This window comes from Octodon degus, unplaced genomic scaffold, assembly GCF_000260255.1.
Source record: "Octodon degus isolate 3935 unplaced genomic scaffold, OctDeg1.0 scaffold00075, whole genome shotgun sequence".
Taxonomy (NCBI): domain Eukaryota; kingdom Metazoa; phylum Chordata; class Mammalia; order Rodentia; family Octodontidae; genus Octodon; species Octodon degus.
This window is the reverse complement of record NW_004524651.1, coordinates 4,615,376-4,641,049: the sequence shown is the minus strand read 5'-3', so window position 1 is coordinate 4,641,049 and position 25,674 is coordinate 4,615,376. Positions and strand designations below refer to the sequence as shown.

At 39.8% G+C, this 25,674-nt stretch overlaps 1 pseudogene; it reads left to right on the top strand.

Annotated features, from left to right (window-relative positions):
- The first annotated feature begins 200 nt into the window (after window positions 1-200).
- On the top strand, window positions 201-842 carry LOC101564859 (annotated as a pseudogene).
- The last annotated feature ends 24,832 nt before the right edge of the window (window positions 843-25,674 follow it).

Here is a 25,674-nt window from a genome sequence, read left to right as displayed (position 1 = left end):
TATGTATATGTATATCACATACCTTATACCCTGAAGGCAGTTTCAGACACTTCTTAGTGTGCCTGTGCTTTGATTATAGTCTTATCAATGAGGCTAAGTGTAAAATTACTACTTTTGGCATCAGATGACACTCAGACACTTTCAGATGTAGGACTGTTCAACTTGTGTGTTCTAGAAAAATGTGACGAATCAATGATAGAATGAACTCAAGTAATGAACTCAGTAAGAATAACTGGGATGATGAGGATGAGGAGAAAAAAGAGCAAGCAGAAGTAAAAACTTCAGAAAAGAAAAAAATAGCAGAGAAGATAAAAGGGAAAGAATGGCAACAGAAGAAAAGGCAAGAAGAAGTTAAAAAGAGGTTAGAGGAACCTGAAGAACCTAAAGCCCTAACACCAGAAGAACAATTAGCAGATAAACTGTAGCTAAAGAAATTACAGGAAGAGTCAGACCTTGAATTAGCAAAAGAAACTTTTGGTGTCAATACTACAGTTTATGGAATAGATTCTATGAATCCGTCTTCACGAGATGATTGCACAGTTTGGAAAGTTACTAAAAGATAAAATTACACCGTATGAAAAATCACTATATTATGCCAGTTTTTTGGAAGCCTTAGTTCAAGATGTGTGTATTTCATTGGAAATTGATGTCTTGAAAAAGATTATCAATTCATTGACTGTGCTCTGCAGTGAAAAATAGAAGCAAGAAAAGCAAAGCAAAGCCAAAAGAAGAAGAAAGGTGTGGTTCCTGGAGGGGGATTAAAGGCCACCATGAAAGACGATCTGTCAGATTATGGTGGTTATGATGGAGGATATGACCAAGACTATGAAGACTTCGTGTGACATTTTATCTTCTGTTGCCTTCTTTCTGTTGTCCGCAATCCCTTCAACATGTAGCACAACTTCCTTTCCTTTTAGTTCTGCCAAATGCTACAATCAAAAGTGCAGTCTCTTTTGTGCTGGTTATTTAACCCCTTGACACTTAGGTGCTAATGTGCAAATGAGGGAACTTGGATCTTGCTGCCAAGGGGTTAAAATTGGGAATCTCAATTACTACTAACTCATAGTTGAAAAACAGATTTAATAATGTCATTGTTGCCATCTGATTCCAGAGCAGCATTCACTAAATTGGAAACAAAAAGATTGCAACATGACAAAAAATTATGTAGTATTTACCAGCACCATACAGTAATACAGCCTTGACCACACCTCCTTGAACTACTTCATAACTTATCAAGAAAAGCAGTTTGTAGCAAGGGCATGTGGTGTGCACCTAGGATTAAAGTTGCTTTGTCTTAAAAAAAAAAAAAAGAAAGAAATATATTAGAGCCATAAAGTAGTATTGAACATATTGCTACCAATGTGATTTTCTTTTGGAGACAAGATGCTGTGCATCTGAAAAAGCTAGAAGAAAGGATAGTGATTGTTTCACCATAGAGAAATGATAAATATCTGAGAATGTAGATGTTTAGCTTGATTTAAATAAACAGTGTATATATCACAATGCCACATTATACTCCATTGCATTTACTATTTTCAGTTAAAATTAAATTTTTGAAAACCAAATGCTATCTTTACCTCTTATGAATTATAAAATGCTATTCATATTTTGCTGCTTCCCTTCCTAGTATGGATTCAAATACCGTACCAGGAAATAAATCATCTGCAACTGGAAAAGAACAAAACAGACCATGGAGTAGCGGGTGAGGAGGCAAGTGAAGATTTGGAGTTCTCATATAGCACCTGTGGCCTGATAGAGACCTTGCTATAATTTGGATCTTAAGTGCTCTCGAAAGGTCAAAGGCTTGAATCCCACATGGTGCTTCTGGGAGGGAAGAAGCCCTTTAGGAGGCAGGACCTAGAGAGAAGTCTTGGGGAGCAGGCCTATGAAGGAGATTGTGGGATGCCCGTCCCTCCCTCTGTTCTCTATGGTCTGTCATGAGGTGAGTGTTTTACCGTTGTTCACACCATAATGTGCTGCTTCCCCAAAGCAACTTGGCAACCAACCCCAGACCAGAACTTCTCAGGCCATGAACCAAGATACACCCCTTCTCTCCACAAGTTATATAAATACTTGTTATAGTGACAGAAAGGTGACTGGCACAAATATATAGACAGAGAAATATACTTTTCTCACCTTTTTTTGAGGATCAAGGATCATGATTAACCATTTGCACCTCCCACACTGCTCCTCCCCCAATGATCTCACCCATTCCTCCACCTTTAAACACTGATGTCAGCATTTATTCATATGAATTCAAATCTGTATGTTAGTGAGTTTGCTTGTAGCCAACATTTCCATTTGGATTTTTCTAGGACTCTCAAGAAGAACACTCAAAACAGAATAATTGACTTTCCTCTGCAAATCTGCTTCACACAGCATCTTCCCTTTTACCCAATTCCCAAAGCCCGAGAACTATTGTCGTCCTATAGTATCACAAGTGTCATTTCTTCAGCAACTTCCATTGGTCCCACCCCCAAGGTGACCCACATCTATTCACAGTTTCCATGTCCTCTACAGCCTCATTTATCTGAGCACCATCATCTCTCTTCTCTTCTACTGCAGCTGCATGACTGGTATCTCATCTGTTACTCTTGACCTGTTTGACCTATTCCAAACACTTACCAAAAAATGTAAACCCTCACTTGGTTATTAAAAATTGTATGCATGCATCACATTACAGAATACTGTACACAGATACAAATATTTTGCCTCAAACACTGTATACCAAATAAAAGCACTACACTTCTTTTTGACCACACAGACAAAAAAAAAAAACTCCAAATTTATCACCTTCACCTTCAAATCCCTGCATAATATACATTATAGAACCCTGATGAGCTCTCCAGGGTCTAACATTAGCAAGGAAGACCACACATGTAGTCTCAAATGAGGGAATCCAACTGGTATTTAAAGTGGTGAAAGGCCTCCCATTTAGGGAGCAACTCTCTTCTCCTCTCACTCTCAGCAGCATTTCTAAAACTGAGTGGTTTTCACCTGCAACACAGCCAACATTAAGAGTAGAAAAATGTAGGAGGGTACAAATGGAAAGGGCCAAGCAGCCCAAATTCTACTTCTTTATAGCAGTCCATAGGATCCTAAGAGGTACTGGCATCCTTTCATCCAAGTTTGTTACGTTGGACCTGTGGCCACTGTTTCAAGCTAAAGCATGCCTCCTACCAAGAATCTGTGCCCATGACCTGATTCCACATTCCACGATTCCCCCTTATCTTTGTGCATTAGTTTGCATAACACTGACAGTCTGCTAGAGCAGTAACTTGGGAGCTCTTGCTAATATTAGCTCTACATTCTGATTCTTAGTCAAGTTCTTTGGGAAGTTTGTTGCCTGAGTCATATTGAATGGAATCTAAAACAGACAAGTTAACACCAAACTCAGAACAGTGGTGGGCAGTTTGGGTGTGGCTCCAGGGTACATCTGATCAGTGCCCTTATCTTCCTTCCAGATACTTTAGTAGTGGTTTGAACTTCTCAAGGACTGCTCTATGATTGCCACCATGTACTCTTCTGTAGATCACAACTGCTCACTTTCAAAGCATAAATAAGACCAAACATCCCTCTTAAAATACAGAGTATTAGTCTTGAGGGCTACCATAACACAATGCCACAGACTGGGAGATTTAAACCATAGAAAGTCACTTTCTCACTGTTCTAAAGGTCAGGAGTCTAAGATCAAATAGATTCAATGCAACCCCCATCAAAATGCCAATGACACTATTCACAGAACTAGAAAAAGCAATCTTAAAGTTTATGAAGAAGCATAAAGGACCTCAAATAGCAGAAATCTTCAGAAAAGTAAAAGCTGCTTGTTTCACAGTACCTGATCTCAGACGTACTACAAAGCCCCGGTAACCAAAGCAGCACACTACTGGTATAAAAATAACCACAGAAGCTAGGTGTGGTAGTGCATGCCTGTAATTGCAACTCTCTGGGAGGTTGAGACATAAGGATCATAAGTTCAAGCCCAGCCTGTGAAACTTAGTAGGACCTTGTCTCAAAATTTAGAACAATAAAAATGAGCATTGATGTTGCTCAGTGTGAAGGCCAAGCACAGAGATCAAAGGAACACAACAGAGATCCCAGAAATCAGCCCATACTGTACATCTACAAAAACCTAATTCCCAATAAAAGCATCTGAAGTACACATTGGAAAGAGAACAAAATCTTCAATAAACAGTGCTAGGGAAACTTGCTGTGCACATGAAGAAGATTAAAACTTGACCCCCCTTCTCATTTTGTACAAGAACCAACACAGAACAGACCAAATACAGAACGGGTGACCCAGGACTATGGAACTGCTAGAGAAAAACATGGAAACAACACTTGAAGATGCTGGTACAGTAGGTGAGTTTTTGGACAGACTCCAAAAGCACAGGAAACAAAAGCAAAAACTGACAAATGATGACATCAAGCTAAAAGTCTTCTGCACAGCAAAGAAAACAACAGGATGAAAAGACAAGAGGGAGAATGGGAGAAAGTATTTGCTGCTCATCTGACAAGGTTAATTTCCAGAAAATATAAGCAACTCAGAAAACTGAGTAACAAAAGAACAAACATGTCATGATTTACCCTATCAGGGGTAAATGATATGAATAGACACTTCTCAAAAAAAGAAATGCAAAATACTCAATATATGAAAATGCCCATTATTAGAGAAATATAAATCAAAACTACAAGGAGATATCATCTCACCCATTAGAAAAGCCTTTATCAAAAATAAATAAATAACAAGTGCTGACAAGAATATGGAGAAAAAAGGAAATATCACGCACTGTTGATGTATATTGATGCAAATATTATGGAGCAATAGATGGAGTTTCTTCAAAGAACTGAAAGCAGACATACCACCTTGCCCAGCTCTCCTACTTGTAGATACGTATCCAAAGGAAATGAAATCAGCTCACCATAGAGATACCTACATGCCAATGTTTATTATGACACTACTCAGTATAGCCAAGAAAGGAATCTACCAATGTGGCTATTAACAGGGTAACAGGTAGAGAAAATGTGGTCTACACGTACAGCAGAGTATTATTAGGCATAAATGACATTGAAATTCTGTCGTTCACTACAGAGTAGATGCAACTGGAGGACATTATGGTGAGTGAAACAAGGTGGACCAGAGAGACAAGTACCTCAGATTCTCTCTCACATAGGGAAGTTTTCAAAAAGCCAATCGGAATGAAGAAGAGGTCAGGTCTGAGGGGTAGGGCTGAATAAAAGGAGGCTAGGTTTGAGTTGTGCAGGAATTAAAATATCACATCAAGCCCTTTTAATACACATAGTTAACATAGGTTAATAAAAGCTACTCTCATGACTAGAGAGCATGACTGGATTCCAGAGAGACCTCTCCCTCGACTTAAAGATGGCTTCCTCTGCACTGTGGTCTCTTCATTTGCACAGGAGAACTGCCTGATGTCTTCCTCTTCTGATAAGGATTCCATTCCTCCTGAGTCAGGCTCCCACACCTACAGCCCATTTAGCTTTAATTGCTTCCTCAGAGGCCCTACTTGCAACACAGTCACACTGAGGGTAATTCGGTCTGTAAAATTTGACATACCACAACTTTATTCATAGCAAAGACATTCTATCATTTTAAAAACATGTCTTCACAGGAATCTGTCCAGTTACCACCTTGTAACCTGACACTCTGAGCTATGAACTCACAAAGACATCACCAGTTAATACTACAGACTTGGAAATACAGAACTACATGGATTGCATTGCAAATCTAATTAATGCCAGTCAGACCAAAATGAATTGCAATCACAGCTTTAAATGAAACAATGTAATCTATCACTTCTCATCATAAATTAGCTTTAAATTAAGTTCATGAAGAGACTACGTTGTGTTTCATCGCCTAGAGAGAAGAGGGTCATTTAATTCACTGCAGGAGTAATTTATTAAGTAGTACTACAGCATCTTACTAATTAAAGAGTGACTCTGGTGATATACATTTAAGTACACAGAGCCCCAAATGCCTCATAGGGAAACTACACTACATAAACACAATTTTGTCCTGAATTAGGCATGTTGAACATTAACAAATTTCAAAGCTCTCCAGAAAACATGTCTTAAACCTACTCCTTAATCCAAGTATGTATCTTGGGCAAGGAGAGCTAGCTGACATGTATGTTTCCTTGATTGTGGATTATGACCAACTGTTCAACTATCCTAATAACTCTGACCTTATCCAAAGCTATCATTCCAATTTATGAAAGCATTAGAAGTTTGCCAGGCATGGTCTCTTTATTTTAATTAATTTGTTTAGGTACAAGGGATCGAGCTCAGGGCCTTGCACTTGCCAAGCAGGTGCTTATGCCACTGGGCTATCTCCCCTTCCCAAACAGTGTTGTTGTTGTTGTTGTTGTTGTTGTTGTTGTTGTTGTTGTTGCAGTAGCAGGGATTGAACTCAGGACCTTGCACTTGCCAGGCAGACACTTATGCCACTGAACTATATCCCTGGCAGCCCTGGTCTCTTTAGTTGGAGTCAAATAGCCATTTCTTTCCCACTAAAGTTGCCCATTTCCAATCTGTAACTTCATTTGCTTAGCTGGATGTCACCATAGGTGGCATTTATTTGAAAATTAAAGCAACAAATGTAACTAAGCTCTCTTTCCTATGTAAACCCAGTAAAAATTAAAACTCTACTGGCATGATCCAGGGGTGGTGGTGCACCCCTGTAATCCCAGCACTGAGGAGGCTGAGGCAGGAGGATCACTAAGTTTGAGGCCTGCCTGGGCTACATAGTGAGTTCAAGGCCAGTGAGAACTACATAGTGAAGCTGTCTCAACAATCCAGTGATGAGAAAGGAGACACCTTATGTTTTACTAGCTGTTAGCCCATTATCATTGCTACAAAATAGATGGGCTAACTCTATAAAGAAAAGAGATTGATTGAGCACAGAGTGTTGGAGAATCAAGGGCTAGATGCCAATATTCACTCAGCTGTCATGAGGACCTCATGGCAGAGTTGGCTGGCGTCCAGGGCGGGAGCCCTGATGAGGAGAGCTGGCATCCCCAGACTGGAAGCCAGGAGCTTGGGATGCTTCGACTCCTGCCACAGACTTTTCCCTCATTGACCTGAGGACCTCACACTACCACACTGCTGTCTACACCTCCAGCACATGGATGTGTGTGGGGACAAACAGGACCCGAACCACAGCAACTGGGACCTACCCACGCACAGATACAGGGCAACAGCACAGCAAGCTGTTGAAAAGCCCTCGTACAGATTCAGGATGGCATTTTTGAGGAACAGCAAATGGGCTGCTGTGGCTGGAGCTCAGAGCCCAAGGTTAAAATGTGTATCACCTGATACTTTACTCTAGGGTGCAAGTTCCTGCATTTGTAGCTGGTGAGACTGGGACCCAGCATTAGTCAGATGGAGGAAGCTCTTCCCTCCTTATGTAATTCCACTTTCATGCTCAGGTTAATGTTACAGCTGAAAGCTGACATGTCTAAAACTGGCTACTAGAAAACTCCCAGCTAGATGGAATTTAATGCCTGGAACTGAAGGAAGTATAGAGTGTTTCCTTATGAAATAGAATATTAAGAATTCCCCAGATCTGTACTAAGACAGTCATTTTCAGTGGAGGCTTTGTGGGCATTCCTGAGAACACTCCTTAAATAAAATTAGGCCTTAGATGTCTGGGAAATGATGAACATTTCCACATATTAACTTACATGACGATAAGGCTGCATTGCTGTCCCTGGATCCTAATGTCTCTGGATTCTGGGTTTCAACAGCCATCCTTGACAATTATTGAGGCCTCTTGTGTATCAGATGCTGCCATAGGTGATGGAATGGACAATTTAATGAAGGAAATAGACCATAAGTTAAAAGGAGACTAAATCATTTCAGTTGGTGATTCATGCAATCAAAACTATGAGAAGTGAGTTAACAATTTATGGAATGGAAAGACAGGATACTATAAATAGGGCAGTCAGGAGGGCCTTCTCTGAGAATAGACATTGACGCCATGAATGTGGACCCAGCCCAGCACAGAGATAGGGGAACAGTGCACTAAGCTGTTGAAAAGCCCTGACATGGATCCAGGACAGCATTTTTGAGGAACAACAAAAGGACACTGGGGCTGGAGCTCAGAGCCCAAGGTTAAACTGATAAGAAAGGGCTTAATCTTGTGGCTCTAACTTCATAACTTTCAGTGAGGCAACTCTGGTGTTTCCTGATAGGAGGGACTCTCAGGAAAGATCTATTAGCCCGTTCCCTATCTGGGAAAGGAAGGAGCAAGACTGGATCTTTAGAGCATTAGACATGCAGAGAACCCTCCTGTGCTGTTGTAATATGATTTTTCTTCCTAAAGCAGAATCAACAAAACCTTTCTTTCTAGAGTAAGGATGAATAAAATATTAGGTGATACACATTTTAGGATTTTAGGTCTTAAAGTCTCTGTTGAAATTACTAGATTCTGTCCTTACAGCATAAAGACAGCCAAAGGTAACTAATTCATAAATGGATGAAGGTATTAGGTCCAAATAAAACTTTATTTACAAAGAACAGGCAGCGAGATAAATGTGATCTCTAGGCAACAGTTTGTTGCCACCCTTACCTTGAGAATCTAAAAAGTAACACATCTTTTTGTTATTCTGTGAGTCAAAAAACGTTATTCTAATGTAGTGTCCCTAAGAATATTTTAATAAATGATCCTTGCTTTACCCACACTAACCGGAAGAGAAATTTTCTAAGACAGATTTGAATTTCGAACTTTAATACGTAATTTGCACACTGTCAGCTGAGCTTCAGTGTTAAAAGAAAGCCCCACACTACAATTCTATTATCTCACTTTCCCCATCATTCGTACAGATTGCTCCTTGGTAATTCCACTCTTTTCAAAACCCTTGTTACTTGGCAGTAGGCCATTACTGCAGCTCATGTGTCTGCCTCCAGCCTAGATGAGGCATTTAATGAAGCTACAGGACACAAACAATTGCTACTAGAATATACTTTTCCTAAACCTGTAATGCCAGTATCAACATAAAAGGAGGCTATTTTTTATACACTAAGTGTTGAGGAGATAGCAATAAAGTTATAGTAAGAAAGACTATTTTCCACAGAGAAATTTAACAGAAAGGATTAAATCCCATTTTTTAAACTATTATACTGAGCTCTGAACATAGAAAAGTAGATTATTTCAGATATAATGGTTAGGGCACAATAGAAACATCAAGCGCACCAAAGCATCACTTTTATTTTCCTTCCTTTTCATTTCCACACCTCCTCCCTCAGTTCAACTCAACTCTTTATATTCCTGGTCTACAAAGCCTCTTATGTTTTCCTCTAGGCCCCCTGCAACTCATTTGCCTCAATTTAACAGTAATCCCTACAACAATCTCTATTTTCATCATAGCTCAGCCTATTTTCAGATTTGCTTACAAATTTTAGAGTAGCTTAGAAATTTCCACCAGGAGTTAACTATTCTTCATTCGTTCTTTACCCTTCCCTTGGAACAAGGAATCAAAATGTGCCCAGCAGAGGTAAGTTCCGTCATAGGCCAATCCTTGGTTCTGCACAGCTACTCGACCGCTTCTCATGAGCATGCCCTTCATGGTGTGCCTCAGAAGAAGCTTTTCCTCCCCCCGCCAAGTAATACCTCACTCCCTTTTGGCTAATGCTACTAGAATGGTTGATTCATTGTGTCAACTTGAGGAGTTTAGGAGTTTAACTAAGAAACTCAACTGGGAGCCGGGGTCCTCACTTAGTAAACATCCCATTCTGTGCAAAAAGAGGTCATGGAGATGGTGTGAGTACTACAGCCACCATAGGGTGACTGTAATATAAGGGAGGTAAAGAGGCTGGCGCTCCCCTTTTGCTCTTGCTGCTTTTGCTATCTTCTGCCATCTTGAACTGCTGCTCCTGTACCATGCCGCCCTGCCTTTGAGCCAGATGATTATGGATGGACGCCTCCACTAACTGTAACTTAAATAAACTTTTCCTTCCTTTATTTTTGGGCATTGGGCATCTTGTCTCAGCAATGACATAAAAAGTAACAAAGATAGAATTTGATACTAGAGAAGTGGAGTCCTTGCTGTGACTATACCGGACCATGTGGTTTAAGAGCCTTTAGGAATGGCTTGTGGAAACATTTTGGAAAGGTTCAAGATGTCACCTGAAGGAGCAGAGCTGGAGCACGCATTAGGCTTTTCTGTAGGGGAGATTCTGGTGAGAGATCAAAAGACCAAAAAGCTAATACAAACCCTGCTGGTAAAGACCAGATTTGGGAGGTTTCTGCTGGAAAGAGGGACTACATTGGCTGTTGTAATCCAGACAATGTGTGTTATGGCTTGGCAGAAAGTTCATCTGCCTCTTGATCATATGCAGAGACTTTGCCTGAGATTAAGATTAATGGTGGTGGACTAATGAATCTGGCAGAAGAAATTTCAAGGCAGTTAGATATTAAGGCTTTGGCATGGCTGTTGTTGAGAGCTTTCAGTCAGTGAGAATCAAGAACAAAGAGCCCAGCACAATAATTTAAAATGTTGCGAGTTTGGCCAAGAAGAAAGCTTCATTAAAGGTATGGATTGCAAAGATAGATCTGAGACAATATTAATTCCAAAAAGGCATAAAATAATCCAAAAGATGACTGCAGGGCATCACAAGAAGCAAGTCTCCACCCTTTGCAGCCTCAAAACTTCAAGAGTGAAAGGCTTTGCTCTGAGAAGAAAGCCACACAGCATCATGTTCCAGGCAGCAGCACAGAAAATTTGTTCCTCAGAATTGAGCTCAGAATGCCTAGGGATCCAGGCACTGTACCCCTATAACCAAGATGGAGGAAAGCCTCGCTACTGCGCTAGCTGGAAGCAGATGTTGGAATCATCCATACCGTGCTGATTTTAGGTGCATGCAAAATGCAAGAATTGTGGATTAAGAAGGTTTCCACTCCAATTTCAGAAGGCCTAAGATGTCAGACATTGAGCCCTGAGAGGATAGTTCATGAGCTGTGAGGGTGAAGCCAAAGGCGCAATAGGGAAGTTTGAAGAAGCCAGGAATGCAGATTATCTAAGGAAATCTACAAGAAGGGAGCAATGTGAGCCTAAGAGAGAAGCCATGGACACTGCAACCAGCAGAAGTGCTATATGGGTGCAGCTACCCAAGCCCTTTGGAGGTCACAGTTTACCACAAATTGTCTCAGATACTACACATGGGAATGCAAAACAATGTCTGCCCTCTTGAAGTTCTGACTTACTTTGGTCTCACTCCTTTGTATCCCCCTGTTTGTAACTTTTGGAATGAAAATGTTTATTCTGTGTCATTGAATATTACAAGTGTGTACGTTTTCATTTGTATAATGGATTATAACTGAGAGTTTGCTGTAAATCTCAGAGAAGATGAGACGTGGAGTTTTCAGCAACACTGAAACTGTTAGGACTTTGGTGACTCTTATAGATGGACTAAGTGCCTTTTGCATAAAGGAATGTGCATAAGTCTTTGGGGGGACCAGGGGCAAAATGTTATGGTCCTAATGTAACATAATATCAATAGACTTAATACTAGTTCTTAAAGATTGTTAAACCTATGTTATAATGCTCAAGTTGTGAAATGGTAAGAATAAGCAGTTCTTTGTATCTGGAGACTGGCTGAAAGAAATGTGTCTGGTTGCCAAGTTGACAAGAGGTAGATTGTAATGGTTGATACACTGTGCCAATTCGAGAAGTTTAGGAGTTTAACTGAGCACCTCAGCAAGGGTGCAGGGTCCTCACCTTGTAAACATCCTCATCCTGTGCAGATGGGGGCACAGAGGTGGGTGAGTATTACACCAGCATAGGGAGGCTGGCCTGCTTACAGTATAAGGGATGAAGAGGGGTGCTCTCTTTTCTCTTTTGTTTTGTTGCTTTTGCTGTCTTGTGCTATCTTGAACTGCTGCCCTTGCGCCATGCCGCCCTGCTTTGGAGCCAGCTGATTTTGAACTTAAATCTCCACAAACTGTGAGCTGAATAAACCTTTACTTCTTTAACTTTGGGTACTTGGTATTCTGTCCCAGGAATAAGGGAAAACTAAAACACCTACATAATGTTGACATACAACGCTGCTTCAGAATTATCACCTTCCATTACAATTCTGTGCTTATTCATCTGCCTTCTCCCAAATCAACTGTACATTCTTAACAATTATTTGGTATAATTACTTACAAATTTGTCTCTTTATTCTTATTACCAGGTTCATAGTAGGCACTCACTATGTGATTTAATTAATTAATTGATAAGAAAGAGGAAAAATTTCACTTGTGTCAAGTTCAATTCATTACCTCTAAGACAAATTGTTTCTTGTAGTGCAAAGACTGCTATTTCCAGAATTAAAATCCATTAAAAATATGCCCCCCAACTGGATAGGCTGACACAGTGGGCCTGAAAAAAGGGCCCAAAAATCATCCCTTTCATGAGCATCTGAGGATTGTGCGGTGAGAGTCTACGGAGAAAAACACCTCCAACATTCTTGGTCCTACTGAGCCATGAGCCCAGCAACCTGACAGCTACAGAGGCACAGTGGCCTGAAATAGGGCTAGCTTTAGGCTCAGATATAAAATGATAGAAAATTTCAACTCTGATTATACTACTGAGCTAGGGTTTTTTTCATGTATTTAGTACAGAGTCTGCAGGGTCTCACTATGTAGATTGGACTTATAGTGATCCTCCTGTTTTCAGCCTCCCAAGCACTGAGATTATAGGTGTACACCACCATGCCCAGGCTAAATGTCTCAACATGCCCCGGGGGTGAGGCTAGTGTGGCACACCACAGGATCGAACCCAGGGCCCTGCTCTCTGCCTAAGCAGGTGCTTTAGTCTGCTGAGCTATCTGGCCAGCCCTGAGCTGTTTAATAGCATTTATTTTTGCTAAAAACATACTGGTTGAGTTATAGTCTGTAGACTACATAATTAGTGAGAGAGAAAAAGGAACAATATTAGTGAAGAAATATAAAACCACAAGGATAACCTTAGACCAATTGATACTGAAACAGGGTCTCATAATTGCATGCCATATTAAAAACACAACTTATTGAAACACCAACATAAGACAGGATCTTCCAAAGGAAGTCATTACCTTTCTATCTAGAATTATCTAAAGGACCAATTCCCAAACCAGTGGGTCAGTCAACGAAGGTCATCTGGGAGAGGAGCGGGTAATTGAGGAGGGGACAAAGGACAGGAGACGCGAGAAATGGAGACAAGACAGGATTCTGATCAAGTCTCATTTATTCAGGGCAGGTGCTGGGTATATATAGTGGAGGCATGGGGAAATGACGGCGGCGGGTAAAAGGTGCGAGTAACTAGGCAACCAGGCAATGACAGGAAGTCCCACCTCCGGGGCATAGCAGGAGACTTATGGGAAATAGGTGGGGTAAGAAGAATTAGGAGCTTAGCTCAGCAGAGGTAGGGGAAGAGGAACCCAGAAACACACTTGCAATAGGATTGGAGGCCTGGAGTTATTGTGCCTCCCACAAATTCACTGCAAGAATTAGAATCTATTGCAGAGTATGGTAACTAAATATCAAAGTGTTCTATACTCAAAAACTACCAAGACCAAGATCTTAAATGCTCTCACCAAAACAAGCATAGGTGTATCAGATAGCAAGTGTTAATTAGTTCAGTTCGATTGCTTTGCAACGTAGATAGTCATCAAAAACATTTATTGTATGCCATAAATTATATATACATATATATATACACATAATTAAATACCATAGGTACATGCTTATTTGTGAATTATACCTTACTAAGAGTTCAGAAATGCATATGTCTACAGATTTAACAGCAAATTATCTCAAATTTTAAAAAGAATACATCTTGTTCTGGAAAAGAAAAAAAATTAAAATTTCAAAATAGAAATCTCTAAATCACATAGCTAGTAGATGACCCCAGTATTTCTTAAATATCACATCTAAGATTTACTGGCTCAGAGGAAAATTATAAAACCAAACCCGCAAGAGAAGCACCAATTCCTTCTTATTCACAATAGCACAACTAGCATAGAAGAAAAGCCACATCAAAACTGCAGCACCTCCTGTCCCCAGAAGAGTCCAGCCTCATAAGCACATCTATAATACCTTCTTCACTACTTATCTTAAGCCACTTTAGCAATTGTTCTCCTGAGGATGATTGGCCTTAATTAGATCACCAGTGCGCAGGGCTGAAGTTACTGCATAGCATTAAATGCTACAGATTTAATTAGAAGAATAAGAGTGCACAATCGAATGCTGACCCTGTGAGCTATCTAGCCAGGAATCCCTGAAGAGGTCTTTTTCCCTGGGATGAGGTTTAGATGGGAAGAGTCCCTCCTGCTTGGTGACATCACAGAGGAACTCTTGCCTAAAACTAAATACAAAAAAAAGATGTCCAGAAGGAAAAATTGCCTGTCGTAGGAAGTACAAACCAATGGTTGTCTAGTCACAAGGAATTAGTTTACAGAAAAATTGTGTGGTTTAGGGGTAGATTTAAAAGGTACTAGAAGATATAATAATTAGCACCGTAGGCCCTATCCTATTCCAAACATAATTTAAAGCTAGGAATTGACATTTGGTAAGTGGTTTTATGTCATTCACTGGATTTTGGTGCATTTCACATTCTTTCACCTGTCCTAATTTGATACGTTTTATAAAAACAATGATGCCACAGCTCCTGAGATCACTGTAAATACTGCATAGTAGATAGTAGTAGTGTTGGGTCTGAAGCTCACATCTATTAGACTCAGACTCTTACCCTAAAGTGCAGCTAATTAAGAAACTCCACCCTTGAAATATGGGCAATCTATTTCTGCTGATCTGAAGTTGATTTAGGTACCAACAACACAGGCAGGTTGGGCTCCAGGAAAGAAAGCCTACTCTAACGAGGATGCAATCCCTCAAAGCATCTTAAACATGTTTGTTTGTACACAGATGCTTTCAGAGACAGTGAATAAACCATATATCAAAAAGTTTACAATTAAACTTTTCATCTTAATGCCACATGACATAATTGAATTATTCAATGTATTTAAAGTAAAGCACTATGGACTAAGATGGAATTTGTTTTAAATAATTTTATTGAGAAACAAATAGTGATGAGACAGTTTCAAAACTGATTACTACCACAGTTTCAATAATTAATACATTACATATTGTTGTCTTAGTGGTTATTCATTGTACAAGATGCAGACATGATATCCTGTGCACAAACACTATTAGAACAAAGCTTTCTATTCATTGAATTAAGAGAATGCAACTGTAGATCTATCCTAATTATTTTGAATATACAGATACAAAGTGGTCATTTATTTGTATCCCCCTTTTATGTTTAGTTTTGTCTGAGATGGGTATTCTACTGTCATTTAAATATTTGAAAAGTTCAGAGCATGCTTCAAAGAGGATGAGCAGAATAAGTAATTAGCATTCTAATATGACTAATATGTAAAGGAAGAAACTTACTAATAGGCAAAGCTTCTTGTGTATTTCAATTATGTTACACTATGTTTAATAATATTGCATTTCTTGACTAGTAAAGTTAAACTCAAATATGAAAAATATACCATCTCTACATCTTAAATTTGATAGCACAACTTTAAAGATAACCATAGTGGGAGACAGATTATTCAACATAATGTGATTAGCTTAGGTTTTGCCTTTAAAATATTTCCCTCTAAGTACATCACATTACTAAAAGCAAGTGTCTACTGTTCATAAGAACCGAGGATGCATCTACACCATAATATTTATAATTTTTGATTCTGATAATATAAGAATTCCACTAAACATCACAGTAATAAAAACGGAGTAGGGCCACCAGATAGCTCAATGGATTAAAGCGCCTGCTTAGGCAGATTCAAGGGCCAGGGGTTCAACCCCCGGGCTGCAGAGCCGGCCTCACTCCCCTTGGCATGCTGAGATGGCAAATGAGACTGGGCGAGGTGGCGCGTGCCTGTAATCCCAGCACTTGGGAGGCTGAAAAACAGGGAGAATCACTACAAGTCTGATCTGTGTAGCAAGACCCTGTAGACCCTGTACTAAATAAAAAAGAAGTGGGGGGGCTAGGAAGATAGCTCAGTAGAATAAGTGCTTCCCTGGCAAGTGCAAGGGCCTGAGTTTAATCCCCAGTTCTTCTACTTAATTAATACCAAAAAATATGCAGTAAACAAGAACTGGAGATATGTATGGTGATGCATTCTGGCCCTGTAATCAACCATCCTCTTTTGATTCTGAAGAAAGTCATTCCTATTCAATACTAGTTTTTTTTTTTTTTCTTCTCACCTCATCCACAGGGAGCCCCAAAATTATTCTCAACATAGCAATTCCAGCTTGTGCTGCTGACTCAGTTGGCACTGAAGCAGCAGCTCTTGTTGTACCCCCAGGAGATGGTACATGGCCATTCTTTACAACGGAGAAGAAATGGGCATCCTGAGGTAATTCAGTTTATTAGTTTATGCACCCTCTAATAACTACATGGGAACCAGTTCAGAGACACACTGTACCCTTAGAGTGAGGTGAAGGCAGAGAAGAGCAGAAGTTCTTAGCAAATGGCTAGTATGTTTAGTTATCAGAAAAACTTTTAGAGCTAGAGATTTTCTTACAATTTATAGGTGAAAAAATTAATATATAAAAAGCTACATAATGTATCAGATCACAGAGCTGATGATGTCAAAAAACATAGACTAATATTGCTCAGCCAGTCTTATTGTAATCTGCATATGGGAAAGTCATTAACAGATGTATATAAATTTCATACCTACTCAGATTAGTGGATCATTTACTTTCTTTCCTCTTCATTTGTTTTGTTTTCTATGTGTACAATAATAAAAACAAGAAAAAGTGATGATTTTGCCTTAGCCTTTCAAATTTTATGCCTCTAATTTCTGTATTTAGTCTGATCAGTCATTCTTTCTGAACAATGTAAAAATAATGGAAACGCTTTCCTTGTCAAAGTCTATATAGGGAAACACTACTGCTTCTCCCACCAGTGCTCATGCTAGAGTTGAGGTTCAGCCAGACACAATTTGGTTTACTTTTATCATGTTAATAGTTTTTAAAGGTTTATATCAAGAATACACACTCATAGGGCTAGCCAAATAGCTCAGCAGATTGAGCAGACTCAGGGCCACAGGTTCAATCCCCGGGCCCACCATGCCAGTCCCGCCCCCCCCCCCAGCATGCTGAAATGGCAATTGAGACTGGGTACTGGGCATTGTGGCATGCGCCTGTAATCCCAGATCTTGGGAGGCTGTAAATAGGTGGATCACTATAAGTCCAGTTTAGTAGGGAGACCCTGAACACTCTGTAGACACTTCCTTAAAATATACCAAAAAACATAAGAATTTCCATTTGGGACTGGGGAGATAGCTCAGTAGAATAATTGCTTGCCTGGCAAGCACAAGGGCCTGAGTTCAATCCCAGTTCTGAAAAAAAAAAAAAAAAAAAAAAAAAAAAAAAAAGAAACACACACTCAGGCTGGGAAGATAGCTTGGCGGTCTCAGCGCCTGTCTGGCAAGCACAGTGACCCAGGTTCGATCACCAGGGCCTCATGTCATCCTGGCCCCAGAACCCTGGGCATGCCCTGCTAGCCACTGAAACCTGGTGTGCTGTCAGATGCCTGTAATCCTAGTGCTGGGGAGCTGAGACAGGAGGATCACTATGAGTCTGAGCTGTGTAGCAAGACCCTGTGTCAAATAAATAAATAATAATTTTAAACTTTTTTTAAAAAGAATGCACACTCACTTTCTAACAGTTGTATTAAGCTATAATTCACATACTATTAACAATTCACCCACTTACAGTGTACAATTGAGTGATTTTTAGCATATTCAGAGTTGCACAAGGGTCTCCACAACCTAATTTTAGAATGTTTACCAACCCCAGACCACACGTGGTCTTCTGTAACAGAACAGCACTTAATTTTTGGAGCATTTAGAAATGATCACAAGGTTTACTTAGGTTGAATTACAAAGATGATCAATATATTTTCTAATATAGAACCATCCTGAGAATTCCTGAAGTAAGCTCTTCACTTTGCTGAGCATTCATTTCACATTTTTCCACCAGAGTAGTGAGTGCTGGAGCTTATCTTTCATGATGCTTCTTTGTTTTACTTGACAACAGGCCTGTCAGTATTAAAGACAGGGCTAGAAACTTCCCTTCTTCATTTGGACTCTGGAGCATTTTAAATGCCATTGGATTTATTCCCTATTGAACTGTCTGGACAATTAGACAATTAGTTCTTCACCAACTTTATTTCCTCCATGGTAATTAGCCTTTCACATCTTCTCCCTCTTCTGGAATCTGTTACAACAGACTTTATTCTCTGAGAAAATGATCCACTTCAAAGCATGTCACGTGTGTTTACATGGGGCTTACAAAACCAGCCTCTTACTCATTTAACTTCTCTGAAAATGGTGCAATTTCCTCTCATATTTCTTAGTATATTTGTGCTCTGTCCCCCTTTTTGTTGTCTGACTAGCTAACACTTAACACTTGCATAACCTATTTTTAAGACTCATATGTTGGACGTACAAACAGCTTCTCCATTGTTAAGTTTTCTAATTTACTGATTTCTATTTTTATCTTTATGCCTTGTTTTCTTCTTGGTGTTTCTTGGTGTCCTTTAGCTACACACTTGTGATTGTGTGTTCTTATCCATTAATGTAAGTACACAAAGCTACAATTCATCCTGATCCTTTTTTCACTCTAAACTCTATTTGTTTTTATGCTGTCTTCATTATTAATTCACTCTGCTAATTCCTGCTTATAAGGGGCTTAAGAGAGTACTTCTAGATATATCTGTAGTAGACTTTCTGATTCTCTGATTTTTTAATTTCTAATTTATTACAATTATGGTACAAATTTAAAAGTGTTATTTTATTGTTATACGATATGGTCATTCCTTGTAACCACCATACTGGTAATTGAAGAGACATATTCTTCTGTTTAGGGTACAAAATTAAATATATATCAGTTGAATCTACCTCAGAAATCTATTTTGCAGGCAGTCATGTCTTCCATATCCTTAATAATTTTTTTTCATTTATGTATTTGATATAGATCTCACTACACAGCTCGGACTCGAGTGATCCTCCTATTTTCAGCCTCCCCAGCACTAGAATTACAGGTGTGGGCCATCACACCCAGACTTGGTCGCTGCTTCAGCAAGTCCCAGGGTTGGGGCTGGCACACCGTGTGGGACCCTAGATCAAACCCTGGTTCCTACACTTGCCAAAGCAGGCGCTTAGCCCACTGAGCTATCTCACTGGCCCCCTTATTTGATTTTTGTCCGTTTGATTTGTTATGGACAGAGAAAGGTACATTATTGGTCTCCTCCTTTGCTGTGTCCAACCTTTTGCTGTAAATCAAACACAAATCCAGATGCTACTCCTCTATCATAATTTTCCTCTCATCATTTGGTAAGCCGAAGTTCATCTCAAAATTTCTTCCTTGAAGACTCACTAAAACTATACACCCTCAGTTCTTGGGTATCAAGATGCTTGTCTTGAATGACAGGTGGCCTGAACTTTGAAGTTTATTTCCTTTTTTTTTTAATAATTTCATTGAGAAACAAATAACAATAAGACAGTTTCAAAACCGATTACTAGGACAGTTTCAATAATTAATACATTACATATTGCTGTCTTCTTAGAGGTTATGCATAGTACAAGATGCAGACATGATATCCTGTCCACAAACACTATGAGAACAACTCTTTCTATTCATTATATTAAGAGAAAGTAGCTGTATATCCATCCAGCAGAAAAGTATAAAAATGAAATATAAAAAGTAAGGCCATATTAGTATGCTGAGCTGTAAAAGCCTCAAGTCAACTACTTCTGACATTGCCAGTCCTACAGAAAACCCACTACTATTATGGACTAATGGACTATATTGGAATATTTTGCTGAATACACGCACTTACAATATTTAAATGACAATGGAATACCCCTCTCTGACAAAACTAAACACAAAAAGGGGATACAAACAAAGGACCGTTTTGTATCTGTATATCCAAAATATTTCCTTTCCTCAAGGAGAGTCAGAATTGTTCTGCACGTGTCAGATGCTGCGAGGCATCAATCTGGCGGCATCTTGATTTTTTCCCGCATTTTTAGGTGGCTGGATTTTATTGTGCAGGATCCCAAATGATTGTTTTCTTATTTTACCTCATAACATTATGGAAAGATATCACAGTTTTGCCTCCTTCCTTCATTGGCATAGACTAAACTATCCTTTTTAGCTTCATTCAACAGACTTAATACATAATGGTTCACGTGAACAGAGACTGATTTCTTGCACAAGGAATACATATGCCTCGTTAGGATTTAGGGGGCGTCTAAGTCACACTGTGATGCATTCTGTGTTCTCTGGTCATGGTGATTATATGAGTCCATTAGAAGGACAATGATCTACAACGACTGGTACCACATGAATGAGGCACACGTCACTCCCGCTCACATCCATGAATAGAATGCGGTCAGAGGGTGCAGAAGAGGCTGGACAACGCGTTTGAGTGTCCAGGAAGAGAGGTTTTCCTGGACACTGGTGTGCTTTCTGCCAGTCTGCTCTGCTCCTCTAGCTACTCCCTGCCTCTTAAACAGGCTTGAAAAGAGGTTGTCCTTCCTAAGGGAGAAAATCCAATATAATTCAGAAACAGCATCTGATTCAGACTTACCATTTTTGTGTGATTTCTATCCTTTCTGTGAGGTCTACCGATGGTCCCTTGAGGACTAATGATCTCATAGATTGAAAATAACATTACTGATCAGGCCCCATGTATACAAGTATATATCTAATAAACAATAATAGAGTACAGGCAAAACAGCTACAATAAAATCCTGATTCAGAAAAAGAAATGACAAATACACGATAGTCATAGTACTGATGGAATCCAACTGGGGAAACGTTACAATTTCTTAACAATCTTGGAAGTTTCTCAGTTACACCTTTGATCTGCTGTCAAAAAGGAATTTGCTGTTTTCCATATCCTTCTCCTTCTCCCCCTGATAGATTCTTTTATGCCCCTTCTCCATGGCCATGTCCAAAGTGAAAAATATTGGGGAAACATGACCTTGAAAGCCATTGAGTGGGATGGCCCCACCAGCGATGCCTTGCTGATACACTTCTCCAAGTTCTTCATCTCTTTCTATGAGTTAGAATGGCAACCATGCAGATCTAAACAGACGGGCACCACAGCAAGGCGTTCATTTCAGCATCAACTGGTCATATCGAATATGACAGTAAGCGGAGCCCCTGAATGACTGTAGGGCAAGATCTCCTCCTTCGTAACTCTGCAACATTCTAGACTACTACAGTAGCAACAAATAAACTCTTCGTGTTACAGTCACCTAGTCTTCACTAAGGAACATGAAAAAAGGAAACAAGAAAGGGATAATGCCATAATTCAAACTTAAAATACATGGTATTTGTTCATCATTTGGAGGCTGAGTAGCAAGAAAATGGACATGGGGGTTTAGGAGGCTGGAGACACATGTCACACCGTGGCAGCCATTAAGTATGCTTTGGGCGGCAGTGCCAGATGGTCCTCCTCCAGGATGGCTGTGATCTAGCTCCAGGCCATGAAGAATAGATTTGGTAGACAGATAGCAGTCCTTGCCATGCTGCTTTGTACCCACTTTTTCAGGTATGTGGTGTGTCCTTTTAAGTGTTCTGAAATTCACAAGGCTGTAACATGTCACACCATCTTCCCAATCAGATTGTTTTCCTGCTCATATTCTCCTTTGTTCTGCCATACCATCATTAAGGTTATATTGTGAGCTCCAGTTTTTCAAGTGAAGGATGATTTCATGAACCCTGCTACCTTACAAAGCTCTTTAGAGGAAAGGGCCAGAACTCTGGGTGCTACTATGGCCTTTACTCTATTCCTACAATGAAGTCTTTCTCTACAATTCTTTCTTAGACTCACTTCTGCTGTTCTTTAAAACCAAAAATTACATAAACCACACACACACACACACACACACACACACACACACACACACACACACCCCTCAAGCCCATGAAGACCCAAATTCAATGGTGTGAACACAGGATTTCATTTTGCAGCTTGGGTTGGCCACATCATATGCACTTGATTAGGCTGCCACTGTGGGTACACTTTCACCAACTTCTCCTGCAACTATGTTCTACTCCCAGTATTTCAGGCTTTCTTGCAAGCTAAAATTAAAAATTTTTTCGAAATTCTAGCTTTCTAGAAGGTAGGCTTCTTCCTCCCTTGCTGTCCTGGTAGCTTTCACATGCTTCTTAGAAGGTTAGAAGGAGAATGTTGACATCCCCTCCTTGGTTGAAGAGGCAGTATTCTAATTAAAAGTTTCTACTGTCAAATGTCATTCTCCTGTGAGTTTTAACAGTTAGACATGAGACCCATGCAAATAATTAAATATTTCTGAGTACAGAATTATTTCTGAAATGTTACTTAAAACAAGTTGCAGAATATTGTTAATTAGAGGTCTACTGCAGAACTATTCCATGAAAATGTTTTGTAACTGCCTGACTCGCAGCTAATTGTTATTCCCAGGACATGCGGATTTCTATAGCAACCCTGCTTAACATGGGGCAGGAAATCCCTAATCTCTACGTGACAAATACTCTTGACAACAAATTCTTCCTTTCCTTGTCTATACATGTGTACATATTAATACACATAATCACAGCCTATTTTATACTTCTCATTTTAAAAACCCCTTAGATCTTCTGAACTGCTTTTTTAAAAGAAAGAATTGGAAGTAAGTTTGAGAAAATAGACATATTTGTTTTCTTAAAACTTAACTACTGAGCAAAGATGGCAGAGTGAGTGTTGCAGTAGCCAGGTAGCCTCAGGGCCCAGGCAGCCCCCACACCAGGAGGGCCTGTGCTTCTGCAGGGCTGTGCAAGAACTCTTATCACCCAGGAAAAGATTTTCCAGAACTTTAGGAGTTTCAAATAATTCTGACTTGGGATTTGGAATGTACTTTTGTGTTGTGTTCTAGAGCTGTAGTTCTTCTAACTACCTGCCTCCCCATCTTGAAATTCAGATGCTGCATCTTTTATTTTTTATGTATTTGGTGCAGGATCTTGCTACACAGCTCAGACTCATAATGATCCTCCTGTTTTCAGTTTCCCCAGTGCTGAGATTACAGGCCTGCCCTACCACACCCAGACTCATTCATGGGCTTAGCGTGTCCTGGGAACAGGGCCAGCACAGCATGTGGGACTGGGGATCGAACTCTTGTCCCTGCACTTGCCAACAGATGCTGTATCTTTCTACACATCACCTCCATCCTTTGGAATGAAAGAGGTTACTTCTCCAGGGAAACAAAAGTGGGTCTCCTGCCATGATCTGCTCAGTTAGAAAGAAATTATTTTGCAAAATGAAGGCATATATGATTACTTTTAAACAGATGTTTAGGTCATGACATTCATAAACTCTTTCACTTTTGTTACAAACAAGAGTACATAAGCAGCACATACGGCTGATTTCCAGGGCTCTTGAAACTATCTGCCGGTTTCAGCCACTATGTCAGGCACACAGGTGAGGCTTCAGGAGTTACTTCTAGGTATGCATTCTGATTTGAAGTGAAAATTACATGTATCTCAAAATCCTGGCTCATCTTGACATAGGTTTGTTGGAGAACAGAGGGCCACAGTTGCAATTAAAACTTTGCTATTTGGGAAAAAAAAACCAAAGATATTAAGGTTGATTTCATATGTGAATAAACCGTCAGTTTCTATACACAATTTTTGCACACATAAATGCACATTTTTTGGACAAAAGAAATTTTTTTTTCTCCTAGAGAAGGAAGATGTTGGCTTTGTTTATAGAAGTTTTGACAAATTTGATATTTTTAAAAAAATCATTCTTTCATTCTTCTAAAGAAGGAACAGTATGCAAGCAGCTAATCCTGGGAACTCGTGAAAGGATGGGAACCAACTGAAAGAATGATAGAGGACAACATCACAGCTTGAGTCCAGTGACGGAAGCCGAGTCATTTCCCTGAGATGAGCAGCAACGGCATCACCAGTTTCTTCATCCCTTGCTGAAGTCACATACAGCACATGAGACTTTGTTTCCCTTGTGGCAAATGGAGGAAGTGCTATAAGTGGTCCACTTCAGAAAATGGGGTGGGCCCTAGTGTACAACCTGCTCTCAAAAACTCTGGACATAGAGGTGTGGTGATAAAGAGAGAAAAAGTTTCCACATACTTTGCTCCTAACAAGAAGCATGAAAATCTCTTATGATAAAAAATTAATTATTAAAATGATAATAAATTGGTCCTTTTAAGGATAGCTTCATTACCATCCATTTTCTTACAAATAACATTTTCCATTTTTATGCCTGAATAATACTCCATTACATTTACATCCTACATTTCATCAGCTGACAGCGACCTCGGCCATTTTCACAGCTTACATATTGTGACTTGTGCCACAATGAATATGGATTTATAGTACCCCTAGTGTATTCACTTCAGTTCATTCAGGAATAATTTAAGGAGTAGTATACCAAATCAAATGATAGCTCTAAGCTTAGTTTTTTGAGGAACCTCTATAATGATTTCTGTGATATTTGTGCCAAATTATGTTCTTAACAACAGTGTAGAATCATTTTTTTCCCAACACATCCTCAAAAGCATTTTTTTTAATCCTTGATGAGATCCAATCTGACTGGAGTTAGAGGAATCTCACAGCAGTTTTCATTTGCATTTCCTGAATGGCTAAAGAAGTTGAACTTCTTTTCACATACGTTTATACTTTTTTAAAGAAGTGTTTGTAGGGATCTGTTGGTCTCAGTGTGACTGGTTCTACCCAGGGGGAAATGGTGGCAGGAATGAGAAAAAGATAGACAGGAAGACAAAAGCTGGGCTAGGTTGTGGCTGGTCTGCCTGATTGGTGAGCCGAACTCTCCAGCAAAACAAAACAGACGTTTATTTATACCTTTGCAAAGTTAGTAACACGTGACACAAGATTGTCTAGCGACTAATAGCCAACCTTAACCAGACAGGATGTGTATCTGAGGATGGAGGTAGATTGTTTGCTACAGGCACCAAGGCCTAGTTCCACCTACACACCTTTGACTGATTTTCTAGCTTTCCTGGCACCCAACAAGTGTTCATTTGTCCATGTTACTGCACTTCCTTGTGGTTGAGACAAATGCCTCACATTCACAAGTTAAAAGAGGAAAGGTTTACTTTAGCTCACAGTTTGTTAAAGGTTTCAGTCCACAGTCAGCTGGCTCAAGGCAGGGCAGCATGGGGCAGAAGGATCAGCCCATGGCAGGGCAGTCTGAAAGCAGCAAGCCTGCCTTCCTCGTCTCCCTTCACATTCCATCCAGGCTACAAAAACACTGGTTGGCACTGCCTAAACCCAAGGTAAGGCCTCCATTTTTGGATAATCCATTCAGGCTCACCCAGAACTATGGCAAAATAATCAGTGGACTAATCCAATTCTCCACCCATAATTCAGAATCATATACCCATGACCCAGCCCCTCCCAAAAGCCCCACGTGGCTATGAGTGCATGAGGCTTTGGGGGGACGTGTAGATTTAAACCATAGTACCCATTTATCAATTGCATTGTTTTGTTGTGGTGGTGGAAATGTGTTCACTTTGAGTACTTTTTGCACTGTAGGTATAAATCCTCTGTCAGAGTAGTAGGTGCCAAAGGCTTTTCTTCCATTCTATAGTCTGTCTCTTCAC